The sequence below is a fragment of the Hemiscyllium ocellatum genome, chromosome 3 (assembly GCF_020745735.1).
Source record: "Hemiscyllium ocellatum isolate sHemOce1 chromosome 3, sHemOce1.pat.X.cur, whole genome shotgun sequence".
In the NCBI taxonomy this organism is placed as follows: Eukaryota; Metazoa; Chordata; class Chondrichthyes; order Orectolobiformes; family Hemiscylliidae; genus Hemiscyllium; species Hemiscyllium ocellatum.
The window spans coordinates 50890621-50910696 of NC_083403.1; the positions used below are offsets into that span (position 1 = coordinate 50890621).

At 43.0% G+C, this 20076-nt stretch overlaps 1 long non-coding RNA gene across 1 annotated transcript; it reads left to right on the plus strand.

Moving 5' to 3' along the window:
- Nucleotides 1-157: 157 nt before the first annotated feature.
- On the plus strand, nt 158-14497 carry LOC132805489 (uncharacterized). Its single transcript, XR_009640920.1, has 3 exons — nt 158-358; nt 13143-13231; nt 14348-14497. It is a non-coding gene; the product is annotated as an uncharacterized LOC132805489 (long non-coding RNA).
- Nucleotides 14498-20076: the final 5579 nt, after the last annotated feature.

Sequence of the window (20076 nt, forward strand, 5' to 3'; positions counted from 1 at the left end):
AAACGAAAAAAAAACTGTCACACGTAAACACCCAAAAGGGTGGTTTGATTTAAGTCTTACTTGTCCTCCTGACTCACCGTGGACTCAATGTGGCGTTCAACGCCTGACAACAGCATTCCAGAAGTTAGCAAAAACTGGGACAAAGCGAGGGCACAGCTCACGCCAGGGGTAAACAGGGATTGTGGGATGAGGTACATTAGAAATGATTCAACAATAATACAGTAGTTGGTGATTGTAACTCTCCACCTGTTGACTGGAACAATTGGCCAGAGAAGAGACTTCTCGATGTAAGGGGACACTGTTTGGTGACTCAAAATGTATAGAAACCAAGTAAATTACTAGGTGGCACATTTTTAAGGTAAGAGAAAAGTGATTTTAAAAGGATATGAGGGGCTTTTTTTTAACACAGGTGGTGGTTGTGTTGAATCAACTTCCTGAGGAAGTGGTGGATGTGGATACAATTACAATGTTTAACAGGTATACGGATTAGTACATGAATAGGAAAGGTTTGGAGTGATATGGGCCAGGAGCAGGCAGTGGGACTAGTTTAGTTTGGGACTACAGTTGGCATGGATTGGTTGGACCGAAGGGTCTGTTTCTGTGCTGTACGACCCTATATGAACAAGGAGCAGGAAGAAACCATTGGTGCTGTTGAAACCATTTAATAATTATGATTGTAACCTTAAATCCACATTACTTTCTACTCCGATAACTTTTCATCCTCTTGTTTAACAAGAGACTATCCACCTCTGTCTTCATAATATTCAAGGATTCTGCTTCCAGGAAGAGTTTTTTGGGAAGAGTTCCAAAGACTAATGACCCTCTGAGGGAAACAAACTATCTTTATCCCTGCTTTCAATGGGTGACCCTATTATTTTAAGCAGTGACAACAGAATAATAAGAAACCTCACCTCTACATCTAAATGTTTTCTAATTAATCTGTGCAGTGCTGTTATTGCACACCTCTGGGCTTAGAGTTAGAGACACATCCCAATATTTTTAAGCCAACTTGTTCAGTTGTGATATGTCAAGATCCCTCAAGTTTTTAAATGTTTCAATCAACACCTCTCCACAACATTCACCACTCCTGATCTGGAAATATATTGCTGTTCCTTCAGTGTTGCTGGGTCAAAATCCTGGCGTTCCCTCCCTAAAGGCTTTGTGAGTTTGCCGACAGCATTTGGACTGCAATAGTTCAAGGAGATAGCTCATGACCACTTTCACAAGAGCAGCTAGGGACTGGGAATAAATGCTAGCCCAGCCTGTCCCATCCATGTCACATGAGTGAATTTTTGAAAAGTGACCTCGTAATCTTCCAAGCTCCAGCGGGTATAAGCCTAGTCCGTCCAATCGTTCCTTGTCAAGATTTTGGGGTGCAATATAGATAATTTGAAATTGTTCATTTTGGCAGCAAGACTAAAGAAGAAGCATATTGTCTAAATGGTGAGAGACTACAGAGTTCTGGAATGCAGCGCGATATAGGGTCTGAATATATGAATCATGAAGTAAACGAATAATAGTAGATATAGCAAATAATGTGCAATGTGCAGATTTCCCCCCAGTGAACAGTACATCATTAAGTTCCTTTATGGGCCCATGCACATTCAATTGACTAGTGATGCATAAGTCCACTGGAGTAATTTATAGGAACTGGTGGCATTGTGGTGCACATTGTCAATTTGTCTCCAGGTAAGAGTTCAGCAGATGCACAACTCAGCAACAGAATAAAAACTTTCAGCAGGCCAGAAAGAACCCGTGCGGGGAAAAACGAATTAAGGTTTCAGTTTGATGTAATTCATACACTAAGTCACTTGCATATGCAAATGAGAGGCTTAAAATATTATCAAAATTGTGTTGTGTTACATGGGGAAGCTGTCAGACACGCCCTGTTCAGGATTCTTCAGTGACAGTTGTCGCATAAAATATTTTATTTTTTGTTGCTTCAACCAGTTTAATAGTAATTCAGCAGGGTTGACTGTGAAAAATCCATGAGGTAAAAACAACGAGGTAAAAACAATGACTGCAGATGCTGGAAACCAGATTCTGGATCAGTGGTGCTGGAAGAGCACAGCAGTTCAGGCAGCATCCAACGAGCAGCGAAATCGACATTCCGGGCAAAAGCCCTTCATCAGGAATAAAGGCAATGAGCTGGAAGCATGGCGAGATAAGCTAGAGGGAGGTGGGGGTGGGAAGAGAGTAGCATAGCTTACAGTGAGCGAGTGGGGGAGGAGATGAAGGTGATAGGTCAGGGAGGAGAGGGTGGAGTGGATAGGTGGAAAAGGAGCTAGGCAGGTCGGACAAGTCATGGGGACAGTGCTGAACTGGAGGTTTGAAACTAGGATGAGGTGGGGGAAGGGGAAATGAGGAAACTGGTGAAGTCCACATTGATGCCCTGGGATTGATGTGTTCCGAGGCGGAAGATGAGGTGTTCTTCCTCCAGGCGTCTGGTGGTGAGGGAGCGGCGGTGAAGGAGGGCCAGGACCTCCATGTCCTCGGCAGAGTGGGAGGGGGAGTTGAAATGTTGGGCCACGGGGCGGTGTGGTTGATTGGTGCGGGTGTCCCGGAGATGTTCCCTAAAGCACTCTGCTAGGAGGCGCCCAGTCTCCCCAATGTAGAGGAGATCGCATCGGGAGCAAAGGTTACAATAAATGATATTAGTGGATGTGCAGGTAAAACTTTAATGGATGTGGAAGGCTCCTTTAGGGCCTTGGATAGAGGTCAGGGAGGAGGTGTGGGCACAGGTTTTACAGTTCCTGCGGTGGCAGGGAAAAGTGCAGGATGGGAGGGTGGGTCGTAAGGGGGCGTGGACCTGACCAGGTAGTCATGGAGGGAACGGTCTTTGGGGAAGGCGGAAAGGGGTAGGGAGGGAAATATATCCTTGGTGGCTCCCGATGCGGTCTCCTCTACATTGGGGAGATTGGGCACCTCCTAGCAGAGCGCTTTAGGGAACATCTCCGGGACACCCACACCAATCAACCACACCGCCCCGTGGCCCAACATTTCAACTCCCCCTCCCACTCTGCCGAGGACATGGAGGTCCTGGGCCTCCTTCACCGCCGCTCCCTCACCACCAGATGCATGGAGGAAGAACGCCTCAACTTCCTCCTCGGAACACTTCAACCCCAGGGCATCAATGTGGACTTCACCAGTTTCCTCATTTCCCCTTCCCCCACCTCATCCTAGTTTCAAACCTCCAGTTCAGCACTGTCCCCATGACTTGTCCGGACTTGTCCGACCTGCCTAGCTCCTTTTCCACCTATCCACTCCACCCTCTCCTCCCTGACCTATCACCTTCATCTCCTCCCCCACTCGCTCACTGTAAGCTATGCTACTCTGTTGTGGTTCTGCTCGCCGAGCTGGAAGTTTTTGCTGCAAACGTTTCGTTCCCTGGCTAGGGAACATCATCAGTGCTGTTGGAGCCTCGTGTGAAGCGCTGCTTTGATGTTTCTTCCAGTATTTATATTGGTTTGTTCTTGCCGCTTCCGGGTGTCAGTTTCAGCTGCAGTGATTTGTATGTGGGGTCCAGGTCGATGTGTTTGTTGATGGATGTTCTTGCCGTTTCCGGGTGTCAGTTTCAGCTGTAGTGGTTTGTATATGGTGTCCAGGTCAATGTGTCTGTTGATGGAGTTTGGGGATGAATGCCATGCTTCTAGGAATTCTCTGGCTGTTCTCTGTCTGGCTTGTCCTTTGATAGTGGAGTTTTCCCAGTCAAATTCATGTTGCTGGTTGTCTGAGTGTATGGCTACTAGAGATAGCTGGTCGTGTTGTTTTGTGGCTAGCTGATGTTCATGGATGCGGATTGTTAGCTGTCTTCCTGTTTGTCCTATATAGTGTTTTGTGCAGTCCTTGCATGGTATTTTGTAAACTACGTTAGTTTGGCTCATGCTAGGTATTGGGTCCTTTGTTGTAGTGAGTTGTTGTCTGAGCGTGGATGTTGGCTTGTGTGCTGTTATGAGTCCTAAGGGTCGCAGTAGTCTGGCTGTCAGTTCTGAGACGCTCCTGATGTATGGTAGTGTGGCTAGTCCTTTTGGTTGTGGCATGTCCTCGTTCCTCGGTCTATCTCTTAGGCATCTGGTGATAAAGTTGCGTGGGTATCCGTTTTTGGCGAATACCTTGTATAGATGTTCCTCTTCCTCTTTTCGCAGTTCTGGTGTACTGCAGTGTGTTGTGGCCCTTTTGAATAGTGTCCTGATGCAGCTTCGTTTGTGTGTGTTGGGGTGGTTACTTTCATAGTTTAAGACTTGGTCTGTGTGTGTTGGTTTCCTGTGTACCCTTGTGGTGAATTCTCCGTTGGATCTTCTCTCTACTAACATGTCTAGGAATGGGAGTTGTCTATCTTTTTCCTCTTCTCGTGTGAATCGGATTCCTGTGAGTGTGGCGTTGATGATTCGGTGTGTTTTTTCTATATCTGTGTTTTTGATGACTACAAAGGTGTCATCAACATATCTGATCCAGAGTTTGGGTTGGATTTGTGGTATGGCTGTATGTTCTAACCTTTGCATAACTGCCTCTGCTATGAGTTCCGAGATTGGTGATCCCATGGGTGTTCCGTTGATTTGTTCGTATATCTGATTGTTGAATGTAAAGTGTGTGGTGAGGCACAGGTCCAGTAGTTTATGTATGCCGTCCTTGTTGATAGGTTCGGCCTCCTGTGTTCTGTTATGTATGTCCAGTAGGTTATATGTCCAGTAGTAACTATGCTACTCTCTTCCCACCCCACCTCCCTCTAGCTTATCCCGCCATGCTTCCAGCTCACTGCCTTTATTCCTGATGAAGGGCTTTTGCCCGAAACGTTGATTTCGCTGCTCGTTGGATGCTGCCTGAACTGCTGTGCTCTTCCAGCACCACTGATCCAGAATGTGAAAATCTATCATCATCCACAGAAGTAAAAATATAAAACATAAGTACGAAGTTAGCCTGGAGCTTTGTTTTTTGAGAACAGTAAGACTGTGCTATTTTCTGGGTCTGTAGATTTTTAAGGTGCAGTGATAGCCTTTGATAATATATTCTTCCTGTCAGATGTGGAAGATGAGGGAATTTCCATGTCACTGATCATTCTGTCTGCAGGAAGAATATTTGGTTGCGAATCCTATCTGCTCACATGGATCAGTTGGAGCGGCAGCTAGAGGCAATGAGGAATTTACAGGAGCTAGGGAGTGTGATGGATGGCAACTGGAGGAAGGGAGAAAAACCAAGATGCAGTCAGGTAGATGAGTGACCACCAGGAAAGGTACGGGAGGAGGCAGGTAGTGCAGAAGTCTCCTATGGCTGTCCTGTCTCAAACAAGTTTTGGAAGATGTTGGTTGTGGCACCATAGTCTTACCAGACCAAAGCAGCTGCACTCTCATTAGAGAGAAGCAACTGGTGGTGACTTAACCTGAAGACCATCAGGTGGGGGAAGAGGTTGAGAAAGTGAGTCCTTCATGGTAACCTTAAACCAGTGATGGGAATTGAACTCACACTGCTCTGTAAACCAACAATTCAGCCAACTGAGCTAAACCCATTGGTGAAGGGCTCTCAGAGGACTGTCACATTGACAGCCAAGTTTTAGGTACAGAGATTGGCTCGAATGTAATGATGGGTATGTCAAGTTCCAGGCAATTGATTGTGATGGGGACTCCCTGATCAGAGGCACAAACAGACGATTCTGTGCCTGACTGTGAGAAATCAGAATGGTGTATTGCTTCCCTAGTGCTAGGATCAAGGATATCTTGGAGAGAATGCAGAATATTCTCAAAGGGGAGTAGGACCAGCAGGAGGTTGTTGTATACATTGGAACCAATGACATAGGAAGAAAAATGGCTGAGACTCTGAGGAGAGAATGTAGGAGGTGAGGCAGGAATTTAAAAAGGAGCTCCTTGAGGATAGTAATATCTGGATTAGTCACAGTGCTATGAGCTAGTGAGAGCAAGAGTAGGAGGATACAGCAGATGAATGTGTGGCTGAGGAGTTTGTGCAGGGGAGAAGGATTCACATCTTTGGATCATTGGAATCTCTCTGAGATAGAAGTAACCTGTACAGGAAGGACAGATTGCATCAGAATTAGAAGGGGACTAATATACTGGCGGGAAGATTTGCTAAAGCTGCTCAGGAGGATTTAAACTAGTAAGGTTGAGGGGTGAAGGGAGGTGTGACTGGCATAGAGAGATAGTAAGGAAAGGTATCAGTCTGACACTGGTATGGTTGGGAAAAGGAACAAGTCAAAGTCAGGACAGGCAGGAACAAAGCAGATAACGAGGTAGGACTGATAAAGTAAACTGCATTTCTTTCAACACAAGAGGCCTAACAGGTAAGGCACATGAACTCAGGGCGTAGTTGGGAACATGGGACTGAGATATCATAGCAATTATACAGATGTGGCTCAGGGATGAACAGGACTGGTAGCTTAATGTGCCAGGATACAGATGCTATAGAAAGGATAGAAAGTGGGAGGGCAAGAGAGGAGGGATAGTGGCATTTTTGACTATGGATAGCAATACAGCTGTACTTAGGGAGGATATCCCTGGGATTATGTCCAGGGAAGTTATTTGGGTGGAACTGAGAACTAAGAAAAAGATTGATCACCTAATTGGGATCACCTAATAGACCCCACAATAGTCAGCAGGAAATTGAGAAACAAATCTGTAAGGAGATCTCAGTTATCTGTAAGAAAAATAGGGTAATCATGGTAGGGGATTTTAACTTTCTAAACATAGACTGACACTGCCATAGTGTTAAGGGTTTAGATGGAGAGGAATTTGTTAAGTGTGTGCAAGAAAATCTTCTAATTCAGTTTGTGGATGTACCTACTAGAGAAGATGCAAAACTTGATCTATTCTTGGGAAATAAGGCAGGACAGGTGACTGAGGTGTCAGTGGGGGAGCACTTTGGGGCCAGTGACCATAACTTTATTAATTTTTAAAATAGTGATGGAAGAAGATAGACTGGATCTAAAAGTTGAAGTTCTAAATTGGAGGAAGGCCAATTTTGACGGTATTAGGCAAGAACTTTCAAAAGTTGTTTGGGGGTGGGTGTTCACAGGTAAGGGAATGCTGGAAAATGGGAAGCCTTCAAAAATGCGATAATGAGAACCCACAAGGCTGCCTCTGTATGTAACCACAGGAAATTGGAGAGACACTAAACAAGTATTTTGTGTCAGTGTTTACTCTGGATAAGGATATGGAAGATATAGAATGTGGGGAAATAATTAGCGACATCTTGAAAATGTCCATATTATAGAGGAGGAGGTGCCGGGTGGCTTCATAGGCATAAAAGTAGATAAATCGCCAGGACCTGATCAGGTGTACACTAGTACTCTTGGGGGATGCTCGGTAAGTGATTGCTGGGCCCCTTGCTGATATATTTGTATCATCGATAGTCACAGTTGAGGTGCCGGAAGACTGGAGGTTGTTGAAAGTGGTGCCACTGTTTAAGAAGGATGGTAAGGAAAAGCCAGGGACCAATAGACCTGTGAATCTGACATCAATGGTGGGCAAGTTGTTTGAAGGAATGCTGAGGGATAGGATTAACATATATTTAGGCAAGGATTGATTTGGCAAATACTGATTAGGGATAGTCAACATGGCTTTATGTGTGGAAAATTGTGTCTCATTAACTTTATTCAGTTTTTTGAAAAAGTAATGAAGAGGATTGATGAGGACAGAGCAATGGATGTGATCTATGTGGACTTCAGTAAGGAGTTCGACAAAGTTCGTTATGGTAGACTGGTTAGCAAGGTTAAAACGCCTGGAATACAGGGAGAACTTGCCAATTGGATACAGAACTAACTTGAAGGTAGAAGTCAGAGGATGCTAGTGGAGAGTTGCTTTCCAGACTGGAGGCGTGTGACCAGCAATGTGCCACATGGATTGGTGCTGTGTCTACTGCTTTTCGTCATTTGTATAAATGATTTGGATATGTGCCTTGGAGGTATGGTTAATAAGCTTGCAGAAGACACCAAAATTGGAGGTGTGGTAGATAGCGAAGAAGGTTACCTCAAAGTACAATTGGATCTTGATCAGATGGGTCAATGGGTCAAGTAGTGACAGATGGAATTTAATTGAAAAAAGTGTAAGGTACTGCATTTTGGAAAGGCAAATCAGGGCAGGACTTATACATTTAATACTAAGGTCTGGCGGGTTTGTTGCTGAACAAAGAGACCTTGGAGTGCAGTTTCATAGCTCCTTGAAAGAGCAGCTGCAGGTAAATAGGATAGTGAAGAAGACGGCATTTGGTACTCTGTCCTAAATTGGTCAGCATATTGAGTACAGGATTTGGGTGGTAATGTTGTGGCTGTACAGGACATTGGTTAGGCCACTTTTGGAGTACTGCTCTCCCTGCTACAGGAAGGATGTTGTGAAACTTGAAAGAGTTCAGAAAAGACTTACAAGGATGTTGCTGAGGTTGGAGAGTGTGAGCTACAGAGAGAAGCTGAATGGATTGGGGCTATTTTCCCTGGAGGGTCGGTGGCTGAGGGGTGACCTTATAGAGGTTTATAAAATCATGAGGGTCAAGAATAGGGTTGGAGGAGTCCAGAACTAAAGGGCATTGGTTTAAGGTGAGAGGGAAAAGATTTAAAAGGGACTTAAGGGGCAACATATTCATGCAGAGGGTGGTGTGTACATGGAATGAGCTGCCAGAGGAAGTGGTGGAGGCTGATACAATTGCAACATTTAAAAGGCATCTGGATGGATATATGAATAGGAAGGGTTTGAGGGATACGGGCCAAGTGCTGGCCAATGGGACTAAATTAGATTCGGATATTTGGTCGGCATGGACGAGTTGGACCAAAGGGTCTGTTTCCATGCTGTACATCTCCATGACTCAATGACTCTATCTATTTGTACACGGATGGGACAGGTATGAAGGGACATGGACCAAATGCAGGGAAATGGGACTAAATTAATTATGGAAACTGATTGACACAGAGAAGTTGGGCCGAAGATCCTGCTTCCATTCTGTAAACCTCTCTGACTCAAAGTGATAGGATCGCATGCAATGATTTCTCTTCCCATTCCTGTACAATTACATGTGGTACAGCCTGGGCATCAATCTGATGCCCCCTAACCACTTCTCAGTTACTTGCTGGCTGCCAGTGCATCATCCAAAAACCCATCAGTTTTCACATCCAAACTGGCAACACCCATTCTTCAATTAGTCACTAGCCTGTTGTGATGATGCTATGGCTCTGAGAGGTGTATTTTGTCCTGGTTTCTTTTATGAAGAGTTAATAAGCATAGTAGATTTCTCTTTTTGGAAGTTGTTCACTTTAATTGTTTGTGGTTAAAACAAATGCTCGTCACTTCATTTTGTTTTAGCGTTTTAAAGTCAATTGTAGTTAACTGAGTTTATAAAATCCAGGGAGCATCTACCGGTTATGTTATTATATTGACTATGTCACCGGACTGCTAACCCTGAAGCCTGGACTATTGAGTTCAAATCCCAATGTGGCTTCAAGGAATCAATAATTCAGTAAATGTGGAATTAAAAACCAGCTAGCTACAGTATTCGTAACCACAAATCTATGGGTCTTGTAAAAAGCTGGAATGTTTGCTCATGCCTGGAAGGAAATTAGATTACTTACAGTGTGGAAATAGGCCCTTTGGCCCAACAAGTCCACACCAACCCGCAACCCACCCTTACCCCTTACCTAACACTACGGGCAATTTAGTATGGCCAATTCATCTGACCCACACATCTTTGGACTGTGGGAGGAAACCAGAGCACCTGGAGGAAACCCACACAGACACGGCGAGAACGTGCAAACTCCACACAGTCAGTCGCCTGAGGCGGGAATTGAACCCAGGTCCCTGGTGCTGTGAGGCAGCAGTGCTAACCGCTGTGCCACTGTGCTGCCCACAAATCTGCCTTTCTTATTCAGGCTGGTCCAAAGCTGTGCAGGAGAGAGGAAAGCAAAGGGGAAAGCCTCTGAAAGAGGTCATGAGGATTGCGATGTGTGATCGATCTGCTCCATTTGCAGCACATGGTGAACTAAATTTTACCCAGCCAGTGCTAAACCCAATGTTGAATTACAACCTGGCTCAGCTGAGGCTCAGACTTGTGTGAGGCTCATACTATGTACATCATGTCATCACCTCTAAAAGGGAAGATGATTGGAGCTGTCAGAGACTTTGAGCTGGAAGTTTAATCAGTGAGTGTGTAAGAGAGGGAGAAGGTGTGCTTCATAGTTCTTTAGAGCTGCAGCAGAAGGTGGTATTGAGAAGTGACTGAAGAGGATTCTGGGAGAAGTCAGCTTGCTCACCACAGCTGAGAAAGCGATCATGCTCCTGGCAGCAAATAACACTCAAGCCCCAAACTGTAGTGTTTGCCTTCATCTCTTTTCCTTGGAACAACAAAAAAAAAGATAGGGAGCTGTTAGAAAATTGAGCAAAAAACAAAGAATTGTAGACACTGAAAATCAGGAACAAAAACAAAGATTGCTGGCAAAACTCAGCAATTCTGGTAGCATCTTCGGAGAGAAAGCAGAGTTAATGCTTCAGGTCCAGTAAACCTTCTTCAGAACTGTTCTGAAGACCCATTCACATCATTGGAGTAACTTTGACTGACAGTGTGGCTAACGGGGTTTGGTCAGTTCAGTTGGTTAAATTTTTCTCCTCAGTTGGTTAAATGGCTGGCTTGCAATGAAGAGTGATATTAACAGTGTGGACTCCATTTCTGTGGACTCAACCAGCTGAGGTTATCATGAAAAATTCTCCTTCTCAATGTCCCCCTCAGGTAAACGACCACCAATTGTCTCACTCTAATGAGAGAACAATACTCTGATCTAATAGGACAATTACAACTTTCTCATATAATACTAACAAGCATGGAGACTTCGTTTAAAGGTTGGAGCACATTGTTCCCAGTGTAGAAATGGTAGATAACTCCATGTGTACACATGCAGGCCAATCAATGACTCAGTATTTGGTGGCCAGTATCCCAGCTTCCATCACAGCAGCAGTGGCTTATCCTTTAAAGCTTTTGTCTAGAAGGTCCCCCATTTCACTCCATCATTCATACATTCCTTTCACACACCTACTCCCTATTCACCTACTTGTCAATCCCCAGCACTGCTGTCTCTTATTCTCCAGTCTCCCTCACTTGCCCACCTTCTTGTAACAAACAATGCTGAACCAACAAACCCCCCCCCCACTCAATTACACCTCACATTAACAACCCCACTCTCTCCTTAACCCTTCTCACTGGCTGTCACTCACCCTCATTCTCTCCCCCAGCCCTGCAGTTAAATGGTGGGATCGCTGAGGAGTAGTATGTGCAGCTTAGAAGTGAGCATGTCCCTGGATCCCCCTACCAGGCAATTGGAGTGTCTGAATGAATGACCAATCACAGAATTACAAAATATTTAGTGTGCAGTATGAGGCCATTCAGGCCATCACATCATTCCTGGTGAAGGGACTAGGCCCGAAACATTGACTCTCCTGCTCCTCAGATGCTGCCTGACCTGCTGTGCTATTCCAGCACCACACTCTTTGACTCTGATCTCCAGCATCTGCAGTCCTCACTTTCTCCTAGCCGATTAGGTGTGTATTGGAATCAGCATGCCGGCAGTATAAAACTAATTGCTAAACGTTTTTGAGAAAGAAAAGTTGATCAATACTTACTGAGATGCTTCAGTATCGGATGAGTTGTGAATGGTAATCATTGGTGAGCATCCTCATTTCTGACTTTATGATGGAGGGAGCACCGATGATGAAGCAGCTGAAGATGTTTAGGCCTAGGACATTACCCTGGGGAACTCCTGCAAAGATGCCCTGGAGCTGAGAAGACTGACCTCGAATGACCACAATCATCTTCCTATGTGCCAGGTATGACTCTAACCAGCAGAGGATTTGCCCATGATTCCTATTGATTCCAGCTTTGGTAGGGCTCTTTGATGCCACACTTGACCAATTGTAGCTTTGATGTCAAGGACAGTCACTCTCATCTCTCCTCTGGAATTCAGCTCTTTTGTCCATGTTTGAACCACGGTTGTAATATGGTCAGGTGCTGAGTGGCCCTGGCAGAACCCAAACTGGGCATCGCCGAGCAGGTGCTGCTTGATAGCACAGTTGATGACATCTTCCATTGCTTTATTGCTGATAGAGATTAAGCTGATGTGGCAGTAATTGGCTGTGCTGGATTTGTCCTTATTCTGTACAGTAGACTCCTGGGCAATTTTCCATAATGTTGGATTGATATCAGTGTTGTAACTCTACTGGAACAGCTTGGCTAGGTTTGCGGCACGTTTTGGAGCACAAGTCTTCTATACTATTGCCAGAATGTTGTCAGGACCAAAGCCTTTTCAGTATCCAGTGCTTCCAATTGTTTCTTGATATCACGTGGAGTGAATCAAATTGGCTGATGACTGGTATCAGTAATGCTGGGGATCGCTGGAAGAGGCTGAGATAAATCATCCATTTGGGACTTCTGGTCGAAGATCATTGCAAAAGCTTCAGCCTTATCTTTTGCACTTACTTGTTGGGTTCTTCCGTTGTGGAGGCACCTCTTCCTAATTGTCCACCACCATTCATGACTGGATGCAGCAGGAATGCAGAGCTTAGATCTGACCTGTTAGTTATGGGATTGCATAGTTCTGTCTGTCATTTGATGCTTATGCTGTTGGCATGCAAGTAGTCCTGTTTGGTGGCTTCACCAGGTTGACATCTCATCCTCAGGTATGCCTACCACTGCTCCTGCCATTCCCTCCTGCACTCTCCGTTGAATCAGGATTGATCCCCTGGTTTGATGGTGATGGTTGAGTGGGGGGTTTGCTGAGGCATGAGGTTACAGATTGTGCTGGAGTACAATTCTGCTGCTGTTGCTGGCCCACGGCACCCAGTCTTGAATTGCTAGATGCAGTTGAAGTCTGTTCCACTTAGCACGATGATAGTGCCACACAACATGTTGGAGGTTATTCTCAATGTGAAGGTGGGACTTTGTCTCCGCAAGAATTGTAAGGTGGTTACTTCTACCAATACTGTCATGGACAGATGTATCTGCTGCTGGCTGATTGGTAAGGATGGGTCAGATATGCTTTTCCCTCTTGTTGGTTCCCTGACTACCTTACTATATCATTATAATTTGTGTTTAGTTGTGAACATGCAAAAATGTATATCTTGTTTAAGTTAAAAAGACTAACAAATGGTTTTCCTCCACTGCACTAGACCAAGTGGATCCCGTAGATCTCCACCCAAAAACAGGATGGCAGGAGAAAACAACCTAGCAAGAGTGGAAGGAGCCTCATACAATATTGGTGAGCACTGGTGTGGATTCCATTTAGCTGACTGATTCCAGTGATCTGGTCAAGGTATATGACTCTTTTTTAGATATAGCTTCAACAATCCTGCTCATGCAGTCAGTCAGCAGCAGGAACAGCTGAACATTGAAGAAACCTAGAGAAAAAAAATCTTGCTTCAAAAGGAAACAAGGCAGAATCTACAGTCAATGGTAAACGCATTTCGAACCTGGTAAAAGAAACATTGCTGCAGGGGAGTAAGTATTTCACCAGAGCTGGACTACTTAAGATCAGATGAAGAGAGTTGAATCAGCTCCCCTCCTTTCAACCTCATTGGCCACCACAAAGATTTAATTCTCTTTTTAGCATGCAGCTCTGCCTTCCTGCACTGGCACATAGATAATTAGTTCACCAAAAACAAATAAGAACCAGTTACAAGGTTTTCTTGAGTGAATGGATGACCAGTTTTATTACTGAGAAAAACAATAAGCACAACGACACATACAAATATAAGTATAAAGTTTAAACTACAAAAGTCAATATAAAAGAAAACACAATTTAAATTCATTGAGGTATTATGTTTTAACATGAAGCCACAGTTAGTTAGGATGTCCAGGATCAACAGGTCAGGAATATTCAGTTAAGGAGCATCTGTTCATGTAACAACTGGTGAAAAGACAACAGATAGAGGATTTAAATCATAGATATCCTTCAGTATGGAAGCAGGCCATTTGGCCTATTGAGTCCACAAAATCCCTCCAAAAAGCATCCCACCCAGACCCGCCCCATTCCTGTAGCAATGCATTTTCTATGGCTAATCCACCTCACCTACACATCCCTGGACATGACGGGCACTTCAGTATAGCCAACCCACCTAACCTGCACATCTTTGGATTGTGGGAGGAAACCAGAGCACACAAAGGAAATCCACACAGACACAGGGAGAATGTGCAAACTCCACCCATAGAGTCACCTGAGGCAGGAATCAAACCCAAGTCCCTGGTGCTGTGAGGCAGCAGTACTGAGACACTGTGCCATCCTTATGGGGCCTGCTCAAATCATTGTCAGAACTTAAACAGAAGACAGATTTGGGATTAATTATGATGGTAAAATAAATTTGTTTTATGTTATAAGAAAGAAGAAACCTGCGACTATGCTGGATTGGCACAGATATTTTCCACTGCTATCAATACCGAAGGAAGTTCACATCATAAGGATCAGCAAGGTTTGTAAGCAAACATGAGCAACCACATTGCTATTGAGCAATGCACTCATGATGCATCTCCAATTGAAGTAACATAGGGTGCTATACAGTTTGAGTGAACAAATGGCTGTGACAAATTTAAGTGATCTCAGATGTTGTGATACTTGAAAAGACATAATTCCAAACAGAGAATTTAGTTGCTTTAGAAGAATCCTTTGTTATAATGACAAAGCTCATACCAAACAAGAAGCAATGCTGAAGCAGCAGAACCGAGGAAGTGAACATGGTGATTCCACCAATGATGCATCCACTGAGGCCAAAGGTCAGTGGCCATGTGACTCTGCAAGTTAAACAGTCCACTAACTTCAACAATAAATCTGCTAAAACAGGTGATGGATGTGATATGTACAGTCTCAGGGAAGCCACCACTAAGAAGGGATGACCAATGTCTACAGACTAATGATATATCCAAGATGAAATTGCTTGATTCCATATTCCAGGATAATGCAATAAAGGTGTCATTTGCAGAAGAAATCCAAGAAAGTAAAGGTCCTCCTGATCATCAGGACTTTCGGACCCCAAACCATCCGGAACACAATCAAAATAAACAGTCTTTAATCCAGAAGCTACCAATCTTCAAAATTCAAAGAGAACACTTTCTGGGTATAATGAAACCTCCAAACAACCTGAACATGTGACCCCAGAAAAGTGGGGGAAATGGGTTAATGGTAAATGTAATATGTAGATGTAACATAGTCATAATGGGAAAAACAGCTTGGGAGCTGTGATGTAAGGATGCAAGCATTTGAAAGGTTTATTATTGAGGACTATCTTAAGCACCACCTACTCATGCTGATTTCATACAGACCTCATGGGGAGCAGCTTAGAATCCTGAAGACCCATCAACAGAAACTCTCACAGGCTCTGTAACAATGCCTCTCTGAGGCAAGGTGGCAGCAGAGCAAGAGACTCCAGCCGGAGTTCCTCTGCTCTGGCTGCTCTTTTTTCTTTCTTTTGCTTTTATTCTCTCTTCCTTTTTCCCTCCTTTCTGAATTTCCTTTTCAGCTATTGATTTGGACTTATCAGAGAGGAGTGGAGGAGCTGGTGAGCCCCAGAAGCAAATCCTGGAGTGGAAGCCAGTACGGGGAAGTGAGTCTTGGAGAAAACTTACTTTGAAGCAGCTGAGAGCTGGTGCGGACCAGAGGCTTGGAGTGCAGCGGCGACCGGTATTGGACTGAGGTCTGGCATGCATGGTCAGACCACATGTGGAAGCTCCTGCACTGCGTTACTGCAATGTCATGATTATTTGTAATTTGTTTATCTGACTGTAATGTCTATCCTTTTAAATCTTATTTCTAACTTAGTCTATCAATCACTGTAATGTAATGCAATTACTTTTCTTTTTATTCCTCTTTTTGTATGTAAGACTTGAACTGAGGTACTTCTACCGAAGATGGCACCATAAGAGGCGACATTGTGAAACTTTTCACTGTTCTCCTGTACTTGACTACACATGACCATAAAGGATATTCTAATTCAATGTTGATTGTAATTGTGTAATTTGTGTTTAGTTACTAACTTCTAATAATGTATATATTGATGAAGTCAAGAACCTCTTTTCATTACACTAGCATGTGGTTTTCCTCTACCACACCAGTCCTATAGATCACTGCACAGAAAGGGGATGGTGACACGCAAGAAAGAGCAGTAATGTAGTCAGCCCCATACAGCATTACCATCAGTAGTGACAATTGCTGATACAACAAAGACACTAATGGCCCTCTTTATAGAACAATAAGTGGCTAACTGAGAGATTTGTCAATGTCTCCAGCTCCAGCCAGGAAGGAAACCACCAAAGAAGCATTCCTGGTTATGGTCACCTTCACAGTGACTGGTAATATTGTCCTTACCATTCCGTGAGCTGGTAGGTGACAGCATCTTCCTTCCTGTTCGAACTCTACATGATGCCTCTCTGTATTGTCTCTGCCATGTTATATTTTGAGGTGGCTAAGTACTACGCTGTCCATATCTGGAGGCTGGGTTTTAGTTTGTTCTGACATCTATGATTCTTTACAATGTCTGACAGCACCTGCCACATCACCACATGCAGATGTTAGCAACCTAACCCTCCAAAAACTATCGTACACTGATGTAATCACAACAATAAACATCAATCAGTACCCAACCCCAAAGTACCGTTAGCACAGAAGTAAATAACCAGTGGATGTAAATCAATGTAATTGGTGGAAGCATTAGATATGTGACAAAGAAACATATTTTTCACCCAGAGTGTTGCAGTCACCTGGAACCCAATATCTGAAAGGGTGGGAGAGGCAGATGCACCTTTTTTAAGGGTAATTAGGGATGAACAATAAATACTAGCATTGCCAGTGGTGCCGACATCCAGTGAAATTATAAAAGAAAACTCAAATAACATTCAAAAATTATGATTGGCGGCCTACTTGAACAGTTGCAACTGATAGCACTGGATTAACAAGTTGGGATAAAGCTGGGTACCACTTCATGAACCTGCACAAACATGGCAGGTCATATGCCTTCCTGCGTGTCATAACCTTGTCAGGATTCCATGCTGGCTAATGATCTTTTCAAATAGTGCTAGAGTCAAAGAGTCATAGAGATATACAGCACGGAAATCCTTCAGTCCAACCCATCCATGCTGATCAGACATCCCTACCCAATCTAGTCAAACCTGCTAACACCCGGCCCACATCCCTCTAAACCCTTCCTATTCATAAACCCATCCAAATGCCTTTTAAATGTTGCAATTGTACTAGCCTCCATCACTTCCTCTGGCAGATCATTCCATACATGAACCACCCTCGGTGTGAAAAAGTTGCCCCTTAGGTCTCTTATATAATTGTTCTCTCTCACCCTAAACCTATGCCCTCTAGTTCTGGACTCACCCAGACCATGGAAAATACTTTGTCTATTTATCCTATCCATGCCTTTTATGATTTTATCAACCTCTATAAGGTCACCCCTCAGCCTCTGATGCACCAGGGAGAACAGCCCAACCTATTCAACCACTTCCTATAGCTCAAATCCTCCAACCCTGGCAACATCCTTGTAAACCTTTTCTGAACTCTTTAAAGTTTCACAACATCTTTCCGATAGGAAGGAGACCAGCATTGCATGCAATATTCCAACAGTGGCTTAACCAATGTCCTGTACAGCCGCAACATGACCTCCCAACTCCTGTACTCAATGCTCTGACCAATAAAAGAAAGCATACCAAAAGCCTTCTTCACTATCCTATTAACCTGAGACTCCACTTTCAAGGAGTAGAGAGTTACTAGTGTTAGGTCCTTTCATCTACCAAACTCATATTCACCAGGTATTTTAAGAGCTGTGTCAATGGGAGAGGGAGTGTTAGGTGATGTTTTTATCCAATCAATGTTACCACTGATTGGCATCATGGTTTACTTATTCTACATACTCTTGATGGATGCTCCCACTGCATGCTAATAATCTTCTTAAAACTATTTCTGGTGTGGGTCACGCCAGAAATGTACACACCTGCCGTTAGCACTATTTTGCAGCTAAAACATTAGCCATAACACCAAAAAACTGATAGCTAAAGCACTGAACTTTGCTGCTTCATTTCCTAAAAATTAATTGTTTGAAGATATGTAGATTTTTCTGAATGTAATTGTTATCTGATAATATGCTTCTACATATGGTTCACTTCCCAATGGTACAATGTCTACAAAAAGCAGCATGATTGGACAGAAAGTTGTGTCAAAAGTGCAGATACACTGATGTTGTGCAGCTAAATTTCTTAATTAATAATAATTGAAAATCCTGGAGTGTTAGCCAATTCTTCCTGCACAGTTTTACTCACAGTGATAGAATGCTACTTGAAACAGGTGGCAAAGTCAAAGTAACCTCAATGATTGCTTTTTATTCAGTCTCAAATTAACCACAAAACAAGCTGCTGATAGAATTTTATGTTCTTTTGTTTCCTGTTCCTCACACACACGCAGAACAGAAGTCCTTACAGCAAACCACACATCGCTGTCCTTTGCAAATAGGAACTACAGTTAAGCTTGTACCTCTTTCTGCTCTGAATATTTTCTCCATGATCTATGCTGTCTTGCTAATTATACCTAAGAAATTTCAAAACTACTTTACATTCTTTGAAATGATCTGCCAAATACTTTCTTCCTCCTCGATCTGAAGGTATTAAAAGCCTGTTGTCAAATGTAAATACTGGTGTCAAACACATTTTTAATGAGGATGTGGTTCTAAATATTGGAACAGAAGTAAACCATTGACCCCCAACATAACTGTTACATAACTCCACACATATTTTTGGTTAACCTTAAGACGTGTTATGGCATAACTCTGTGGGAGATGAGACATGAGTCCAGACCTTCTGGCATGAGGTAGGGACACTATCAATACATTGCTAGAGATTCTAAGTGCACCTTTGATAGAAGTCCCTTAATAGTTTTGTTTCATCTATCAATCTCAAATTTAAATATACAAATTAGCATTTTTCAAGCATTAATTGCCATTTGCAGATGGGAATTCCAAACTTCAATCACTTTCAGTGTAGAAATGTTTCCTGTCTTCACTCTTGGCATACCTAACTGTAATCTTTGGGCTATACCCCAGATCCTGGGGTTTCAACCAGCAGAAACAGCTCTTCTTTACCTGTCCAGTCAATCACTCTTAATATCTGGAACTCTTTAATCGAATCACCCCATAACATTTTTAATTTGACAGAAAACAAATGTTGTTTGTGCAATCTCTCCTTTTAGTTTAATTCTTAGAGTTGTTATGACACAGGGTAAACCCTCCTGCTTAATTTAAACCAGCAACACAGAAAAGATTTATCCCATGCAGTAATCTGTGAAAATTCGAGAGTCCTAGAACTATTTGAAGTAAAAATTAACAACTTTATTTCTTAAAGTATAACAGAGAATAATTAATTAACAACTATTTACAACTCCTTCCTCTAACCTATCTTTTACATTCCCTTCTATACTACTAGTCTGATAAAACTCCCAATTAACATTTACAAAAGAAAATTTCTTATCTCAAAACCAGGAAGCTTTTGGTTCTTCTTTGTATTCCTGTCTTCTTTTCTTCTTCTTGAGAATTCTGCTTCGCAGGTGACTGGTTGATAAAGGTACCTTTAAGAGAGCTATTTTTCAGGCAGTCTTTACATGCTGGTAGCTTGGCAGTTCTCCTCTCAACTGTTTAATTTTCCCCAGTCTTATATTCCCAAAGGATAGAATTGTATCATTGGCTTTTCAGATTGTCAATATAATAAATTCAAACTTGATTGGAATTTGATATAATTTGGAATTGACATAAAGTGGGATGCACACTCCTAACAGGAAACAAATTATGAAACCCCATCACATTTTATCGATTCTCAAGAATTTCAGTTTTATCATTTAGGAAGGGGCTTGGTTTGGGAATGACTCAAAAGATGATATGCTAACAGCAAATCACATAATTGAAAAAACAGGTAAGTGCTCATATAATCTGTTGAAGATGCCAAAGGAGTGAAAAATATTAGTAGAATATCTGTAGATCTTCCTATCTTCAAAGGATGTCACAAGATGTATTATGTCTATCTGGATTGCAGATAAAGCGAGAGGGCTTCAGTACCAGTTCCACTATAAGA